The sequence below is a fragment of the Scardinius erythrophthalmus genome (assembly GCF_964197995.2).
Source record: "Scardinius erythrophthalmus genome assembly, chromosome: 1".
Taxonomy (NCBI): domain Eukaryota; kingdom Metazoa; phylum Chordata; class Actinopteri; order Cypriniformes; family Leuciscidae; genus Scardinius; species Scardinius erythrophthalmus.
In genome coordinates this window covers 18760628-18768912 of record NC_138221.1, presented here as the reverse complement: position 1 = coordinate 18768912, position 8285 = coordinate 18760628, and the positions used below count along the sequence as shown (strand labels likewise).

Here is an 8285-nt window from a genome sequence, read left to right as displayed (position 1 = left end):
ATCCATTAATATAGGTTTAGGAAGGATGGCTGGAAAACAAGCATATGTGGAGAAGTAGAACTGTGTGTTTGGAGTGAGAACTGTTACTGAATAGGCTTGTTTGAGATGCGTCTTGCCTAGCCTGAATATGCGAGAGGCTGCAGTGAGAGGAGAGGAGTGAAAAAAAAAAGCGCAGGCAAGCCGGACAGATCTCTCTTCACACAGTGGATCCACGTGTGGACCCAGCTAGAAATTTTTTGTTCTAAAAATGTTCTAAGAACATTAGCATGTATTGTTCTATAAATGTTTTCAGCGGCTAGTTTTAGTTTTGTTCTCAGAATGTTCTTTTAAAAGTTTGGAGAACATTCTTTAAAAACATTATTAAAATGTTTAGTAGTAACATTCTTTTAACATTATTCTCTAACGTTCTTAGAAAGTTTTCAGCGGCTAGTTTTAGTTTTGTTCCCAGAATGTTCTTTTAAAAGTTTGGAGAACATTCTTTAAAAACATTATTAAAATGTTTAGTAGTAACATTCTTTTAACATTATTCTCTAATTTTCTCAGAACGTTTTCAGCGGCTAGTTTTATTTGTGTTCCCAGAATGTTTTTTTAAATGTTTAGAGAACATTTTCTAAAAACATTATTAAAATGTTTAGTAGTAACATTTTTATAACATTATTCTCTGACGTTCTTATAATGTTTTTAGCGTGTAGTTTTATTTTTGTTCCCAGAATGTTCTTATAAATGTTCGGATAACATTTTTTTAAAAACATTATTAAAATGTTTAGTAATAACGTTCTTGTAACATTATTCTCTAATGTTCATAGAACGTTTTCAGCGGGTAGTTTTATTTTTGTTCCCAGAATGTTTTTTTAAATGTTTAGAGAACATTTTCTAAAAACATTATTAAAATGTTTAGTAATAACATTCTTATAACATTATTCTCTAACGTTCTTATAATGTTGTAAGCGGATAGTTTTATTTTTGTTCCCAGAATGTTCTTTTAAATGTTCAGATAACATTATTTAAAAACATTATTAAAATGTTTAGGTGTACCATTCTTACAACATTATTCTCTAACGTTCTTAGAAAGTTTTCAGGGGGTGTTTTTATTTTTGTTCCCAGAATGTTCTTTTAAAAGTTCAGATAACATTTTTTTTTACAACATTATAAAAATGTTTAATAATAATATTGTTAGAACATTATTTCTCCTAAAAGGTAGGATAACATTCTCTAAGAACACTCTAAAAATGTTTTGTGATGATGACCTTCTATAAATGTTTAATCATAACATTTTTAGAACATTATCCCTTTATTCTTATAAAGTTTTTAGCAGGAAGTTTTATTTTAATTTTTAGAACGTTCTTCTAAAAGTTAGGATAACATTCTCTAAAAATACTCTTAAAAATACTACTTAACATTCTTATAAATTTTTTAGTGGGAAGTTTTATTTTTGTTCCCAAAATGTTCTCTTAAACATAAAAAATGCTTAGCTATAACATTGTTAAAACATACAATTTTATTAATCTCTAAAATAAAACAAAAATCTAACAGGTTTATGAATGGCATTCACATAAATTATTAGAAGTTCTGCGTACAGTAGATGCCCAACATTAAATGAAGAACTCAGTAAAGTCCAATGTGCAATCACACGTCTTGACTGCTGTTTGCTCAGAGCGCTCATCATCAGTCTTTGGTTGTCTTGGTTCTTGCAGAAAAAGAATAAAGTCATCTGCATTAATAGGTGTTCTACTGTTCTTCTCTTCTTCTTTTTCAGCTGCTATCCCAGTTAGCAGAATTGAGCTCCATTCTCTGTGTGCATGGTAGAGTTTTTCCTCATAGCCTATAAAAGAAGATCATGCAACAGTGTAAACAAAAATAATACAAATACATATTACATATTAAGATCACAAGCAATATTGACTTTGAAAACTTTCAAAATTAGCCAGCCTAATTATTAATCAGAAATTAATTAGATTAGTTTATTTAAAAGTATAAATATGATACCTTATGAGTATCTATTTTGTTTCTGTAATTTAAAACATATACTTAATCCATTATATACATGTTAAAGGGATACTCCACTTTTTTTGGAAATAGGCTCATTTTATAACTCCCCCAGAGTTAAACAGTTGAGTTTTACCGTTTTCGAATCCATTCAGCCGAGTTTCTGATATTTGGAAGAATATCAGTAACCAGACAGTTTCTGGTCTCATTGACTTCCATAGTATATATTTTTTCCTACTATGGAAGTCAATGAGACCAGAAACTGTCTGGTTACTGATATTCTTCCAAATATCAGAAACTCGGCTGAATGGATTCGAAAACGGTAAAACTCAACTGTTTAACTCTGGGGGAGTTGTAAAATGAGCCTATTTCCAAAAAAAGTGGAGTATCCCTTTAATAACACAACTAGAGGCTAAATTATTTTAACAAACTACAAACTTGGCTTGAGAAGTGTGAACCTCGAACTCAGGTAGCCTTGAGCACAGCTGCAGCATGTCACAGCACTGCCCACGATGCTTTTGCTCTGATGTAACAGCTCATTTTCATCAGTTATATTGTCTATGGATTGTTACACTTCTTACAGATTTCTGCTTGTTTTAAATCAGATACAGATAAAGTAGTACTGCATTTGAGATAGAACAATTTCTAGTGTGATTTAATCATACCTGTGAATCGTCTCTTTGCTATTAGCTAAGCTGTAAGTTTTAGTTACTTCAAAAGCAGAAAGAAAAATATGCTATAACTTCTGTTTCTTATTGAGAAATCACAGGACAGTGTTGACACTAACTTTTTGTGCTCTAGTAGGTTTCTGTGTGCGCACAATCTGCATGTTAAATGTGAGCTACTGTCTGTGCATATGAAAGCTTGTTTCCGCCATGGAATACAATTTTTAAAAAAGGTAATTGCGAATCACAATTCAAACTTTTTTTTCTCAGAAGTGCGAGATATAAACTCGCAATTGGCCGTTTGAAAGTCAGAATCACAGGATAAATTAGTAAAACCTGAGAAAAAAAAGCAATTCTGGCTTATTTTTTTTTGCTGTCGTTTCTATATGAGAACATTAATGCACTTCATCAATACAGCTGCTCTGAGAGTCACTTCAGCAGCATTTTAGCTTCATTTGAGAAAAACTATCATCATATCATAAAACACAGAGAAACTCAAAGGTCTACACGGCAATCCGTCAAATAAAAGTTTGGTTTAACCTTTGAAGAACGTTTTGCTTAAATCATTACATTTTAAATAATTGGTTATAGCAATTTAATTAAACCATTCAAATGGAATCAAGAAAACAAAAAAAAAAATACTTTTGGGAGATGCGAGAGCGAAGTAGTCCAGTGATAATTAACAGGCAGCCATGGTTAATGCAATTTGCAAAGACCCGCCCCCTTTAGTTACTGTTGCTATGTCCAACAAGCCATGGCGCTCTCACGCCACACATCATGTTGTCACGCAATGAAAAATACATTGCGGATCACAGAAAAAACGCTGAAACGTTTAAACGCAGAGACAAGACAGAGCAGGTTACTTTTGATATGAAAGTTGAAACAAAGTCTCAACGTTTAATTTGTGTAATTTTTTTAGAAAAAAATATTTTTGGTAAAATAAAAATGTAAAAAATACCTGTCAATCAAACTCCCTCGAATGGTGAATTCTGAGGGGAGTAAAAAAGATCACAATTCTGATATTTTCTTTCAATTGTGTGTTCTTGCCTCACAATTCTGAGAGAAAAAAAAACAACTGTAATTTTACTGATGGAAACAGACAGTAAAAAAGTGGACTTCAAAGATTTCTTATTCTGTAGCTCCCTGTGGGATTTTTTTGACAAGTCCATAAAAATGCATCCATCCATGATAAAAGTACTCCACACGGCTCTGGCAGGTTAATAAAGGCGAAAGGTGAAGCGAAGTGATGCGTTTGTGTAAGAAACATATCCATATTTTATATTTTAGGGCTGGGAATCGATTAAAAAAAGTAACTGATTATTTACACAATTTGCTGTAATTAAATGCAATTAATTGCATTTCCCCCAAGCTTGTAATCATCAATATTTAAACTTAGAATAACCTAATTAACCCCTTAACGCCTGAATTTATAAAGCTGTATATAAAAAAAAAAATTCTGTGTGTTTTTGACTTTAGGTAGATGGTAAATAATGTTGAGATTATCAATTTCACTTTTGCACAACAAATAAATAGAAATTTTGGTATGTTGCAAATTTGCGACAACAGGCATTTAGGGTAATTTTGGTATGTTGCAAATTTGCGACAGTGGGCATTTAGGGTATTTTTTTACAAAATGGAAAAATTAATAAAACACATTTTCCCATCTCAGGAATGTAGATTTTATTCATGGCACAAAGTTGTTAGAACTTATAAACTTTATACTTATAAACTTTGACAAATTAATGAATCTTGACAACAGCAAGAAACAAAACACTCTCCTACTCCCTAACATTGACAGTAGTTTTTATACATTCCATGTTACACTCTGTTTAACTCTTTCCTTGTTTCTCCAGTGCATACATTATATATTCTTATAGTGTTATATCCTAACATGCTATTTTTTGTGAAAAAAAAAAAAAAAAAAAAATTTGGGGCTGAAACCATCTAAATACAGCATTATTATAATATGTAGCCATTAGCCCAATCCAGCCGTTATGGCCCAATGTCGCAAATTTGCTACAAACAGAAATCTACAAAGTACGTAAAAAATATTCGTCACATGAAGTCTATATGAATAACATAGCTATAGAAGCAATCAATAAGCTGGTACATATTTTTATCTTAGCACAACTTAACTCATTTTGGGAAATTTCTCCACATTTGCGCACTTGATATGCGGATTTTGCAAAACAAAATATTAGCTTCGGTGAACCGGATGTAGTTCCCACTCCGACCGCTCCTACGATAAACCAGTGCGTGCAAAATGTTCCTAGGTATGTATCAAATGTGCACAAACAGGCATTGGGGGAAAACACACGCTATCTCGCCTGCAGTCTGAATGGAAGGGGTTTGTTGCAAATTCGCGACAGTAGGCGTTAAGGGGTTAAACAACAAAAAGGAAAAAAATGAACAGAAAATAGCCCTGTATTAAAATAATATTAAACATCAATATATCAATATATTATTATTTTCAATAATCAATCAACATAATAAATTTAACAATTTATTATTATAATTTTTTTTTTTCTAATTATCAAAATAAAACATAGTCCTACAAAGCTATTATTACAAGAGCATGTGATCAGAGCAGGTAATTTTACCATTGTTGTCAGCATGACTATACCAGCTCAGTAGGGCTATTTCACAGAAGTCTACTACTGAGAAATTTCACGTTATTTGACTTTGCTTTTCCAGTGCATGATCGGTACATGATTGGAGCGTTTGGGCCGTTAACGACAGAGCAGAACGCGCAGCGCAAACACGGAGCAGAACATTGAGCAAAGAGCTCAATGTTTGCTCAGTGTTGTGTGTGTGTGTCAGTGCGCCGACACACACACACGGAATGGAGAGCGCGGAGCGGAAAAGACCCGGTCATGAAAGCTGCGCGAGAATAAAACCTGATCGCCAAACACGGAGGGGCGGGACGGCATATTTTGCAGCCTTTTCCGCAACAGGAAGTCATTAAAATGAGGCAAAAAAAGTGCTGCGTTAATTGCATTTTTTTTATAAACTCGTTAAGCATCTCAAATTAATCGCGAAGATTAACGTGTTAATTCCCCCAGCCCTACCATATTTATAATTTTATCGACTTAAATAACTAGCTTCCAGCAGACAGCCATATGCAAGTCAAATTACGCCCAAAGAGTTAGTCAACGCATCGATACGCATATGCGCCTGCAAGGCTACGCATCGCTACACTTCGGCCGCCATATGCGTCTATGAGTAGAAAAATGTGTCGTCCCAGTTTTTGATCCGCGACGCACCGTTGTATGCAATACTATGCGTTGTTGGTGGGGGCAAAACTGCAAGTTGCTTGCGTCCGACGTGTTGACTATAAAAGGCTCTTGTCGGTGCATGACATAGGAGTAGCATAAGCTTTGACGGCTCTCGCGGTTCAAACAAACAGGGCTAGGCAATAAATTCAAGCTCCTCCCACATTTCTCTTTATATGATTCTCTTTAATGATAATTTTTCTAAAAATCTCTGTGGAAAGAAAGTCAGATATAAATCTGGGACAGATATAAATCTGGCACGAGGGAAAAAAAAATAGATCATTTTTATTTTGGAGTGCATTGTGCGTTTAAAATTGACTACGGTTTTATAAAATGCAGTGGATACTTACTAGTGATGGACTTGTTTCTCTGTTGGTGCCTGTTCTGCTCCGTAAACATTGGTCCAATGCTTGATCTTAAGAAAATGTAAAAAGTGTGTTAATGTGTGTTAACAGACTATTGATCTGGGTGACATAGGACCATTTTTTATGTTTTCCTTAAGTGTTAGGCTATATAAATCTGGAGAACCCTTACTAACATTAACCATGGTTTTGCAACACTAACTAAATGGTAATAAATTATTGTAATCAATCCACCATAAAAATATTGTTTCTACACTTTACTATAATAAAAACCATGGTTAATTTAGCAAAGGACCCTGGGAACATGTCCTAAAAAGAACAGCTCATCCAAAAAATAGACTCTCTATCGTTATTTACCGGTACTCCATGTTGTTCCAAAACTGTATGAATTTATTTTGTATAACCTTAATTAAGATATCTTGAGAAATGACTTCACTGTTTTTTTTTTTTTTTTTTTCATATAATGGGTTCCAATGTTGTTTAATTCCCAACATTCTTGTGTTTCAGAGAAGTAAGTCATACAGGTTTGAAAATAATTTCATTTTGAAAGGACATTTAAGTTATGTATAAAGACACAATGTTCTCAGTTCCCTCATTGTAAAGCTCCTATGCTGAGGTTTATTTTATTTTATTTTTTCAAAATGTTGCAAGTAAAATGTTCTAATTGTGTTAACTTGTCACATTAGAAGAACGTTTTATGAAGAACATTCAACATCTCATCTCTCAATGATATCCTCAAAACATTTCCCTAACGTGACAGAGAGAATGTTCCTCTTTTGTTATCATGAAACATTGGGACAATGTTATATTGAGATCATTGTACAACTTTAACTTTAGCAACATTCCCAAAATATGCTCAAAATGTTGCAAGTAGAATGTTCTTCTTTTGTTATCATGAAACATTGGGAACATTTGTTTCCATAAAATGGGTTCCAATGTTGTTTTATTCCCAACATTCTTGTGTTTCACAGAAGTCATACAGGTTTGAAAATAATTTCATTTTGAAAGGACATTTATGTTTGGGTCAGCTAGGCCCATAAAAACTCATATCAAGAAGACAGGTACAATTTTGACTGGAGGGTTTGGACCAGTGTGCCTTTGAGCAGAGTTTACATGTTCTGCCTCTATTTCACGTGTATTTTACTATGACAATACTCACCGCAACTGAAGATCATGTGGCTGGATAATTTATTCCCAAAATTCCTGGATAATGGGAAACACACACATACAGCAATATTATTAGCTATTTGTATTTACTTACTAAAAGAGACATAAAAAGCTTGCAAATTTTTACTCACCAGCTCAAAAACATATTATGATGATGACTCATCATTTTGACGGTAACGTTAGGCCGATATCCCGCGATCATTCAAAAGCCTAGTTTTCATAGTGTGGTTCGAGTTCCTCTCTGTATAAAGACACAATGTTCTCAGTTCACTCATTGTAAAGCTCAGACTATGCTGAGGTTTATTTTTATTTATTTTTATCAAAAACTAACTTAGCTGACAATATTTAGCCTAACGTTACACATGCAGCCTGAAACATTGACATAATATCGATATTGCTCTAGTCGCATTTAAAATTAGCTTCTCAATTTAACACACTATATTTTGATGTAGCAGAATGTATTTTTATATAAAATAAAGTTATTTACCTTCCGCAGCTGCAATATGTCCGTTACACGTAGGCTACGTTGTTAAAATTCGTTGTCCATTTACATCCCGCAACTCGCTCAAAATAAAAATGTAACAGTACGATGCAAAATAATCCATGTTTTAAACAATGTAAAAGCCACAGAACCGAAGGAGGCTAGTACTGAAGATCCTCCCGAGCAGCAGCAGCAGCGCGCACACACACACACTCTCACTCTAACAGACGAATATTCAAACTTCAAACTTGACCAGTAAAAGGCGCGCATAGCTGCCATTGGCCAGATTCCTGGATGACAGTCTGAATAGCCAATCATGCTCAAAACAACTCGAAGAGACAGCCAATAATGT

General features: G+C 33.7%; 1 long non-coding RNA gene across 1 annotated transcript; it reads right to left on the bottom strand.

Annotated features, from left to right (window-relative positions):
• Nucleotides 1-1277: 1277 nt before the first annotated feature.
• Nucleotides 1278-7649, bottom strand: LOC308699997. Its single transcript, XR_014031255.1, has 4 exons — nt 7584-7649; nt 7445-7488; nt 6274-6338; nt 1278-1822 (listed from the first exon to the last, which is right to left on the bottom strand). It is a non-coding gene; the product is annotated as an uncharacterized lncRNA (long non-coding RNA).
• Nucleotides 7650-8285: the final 636 nt, after the last annotated feature.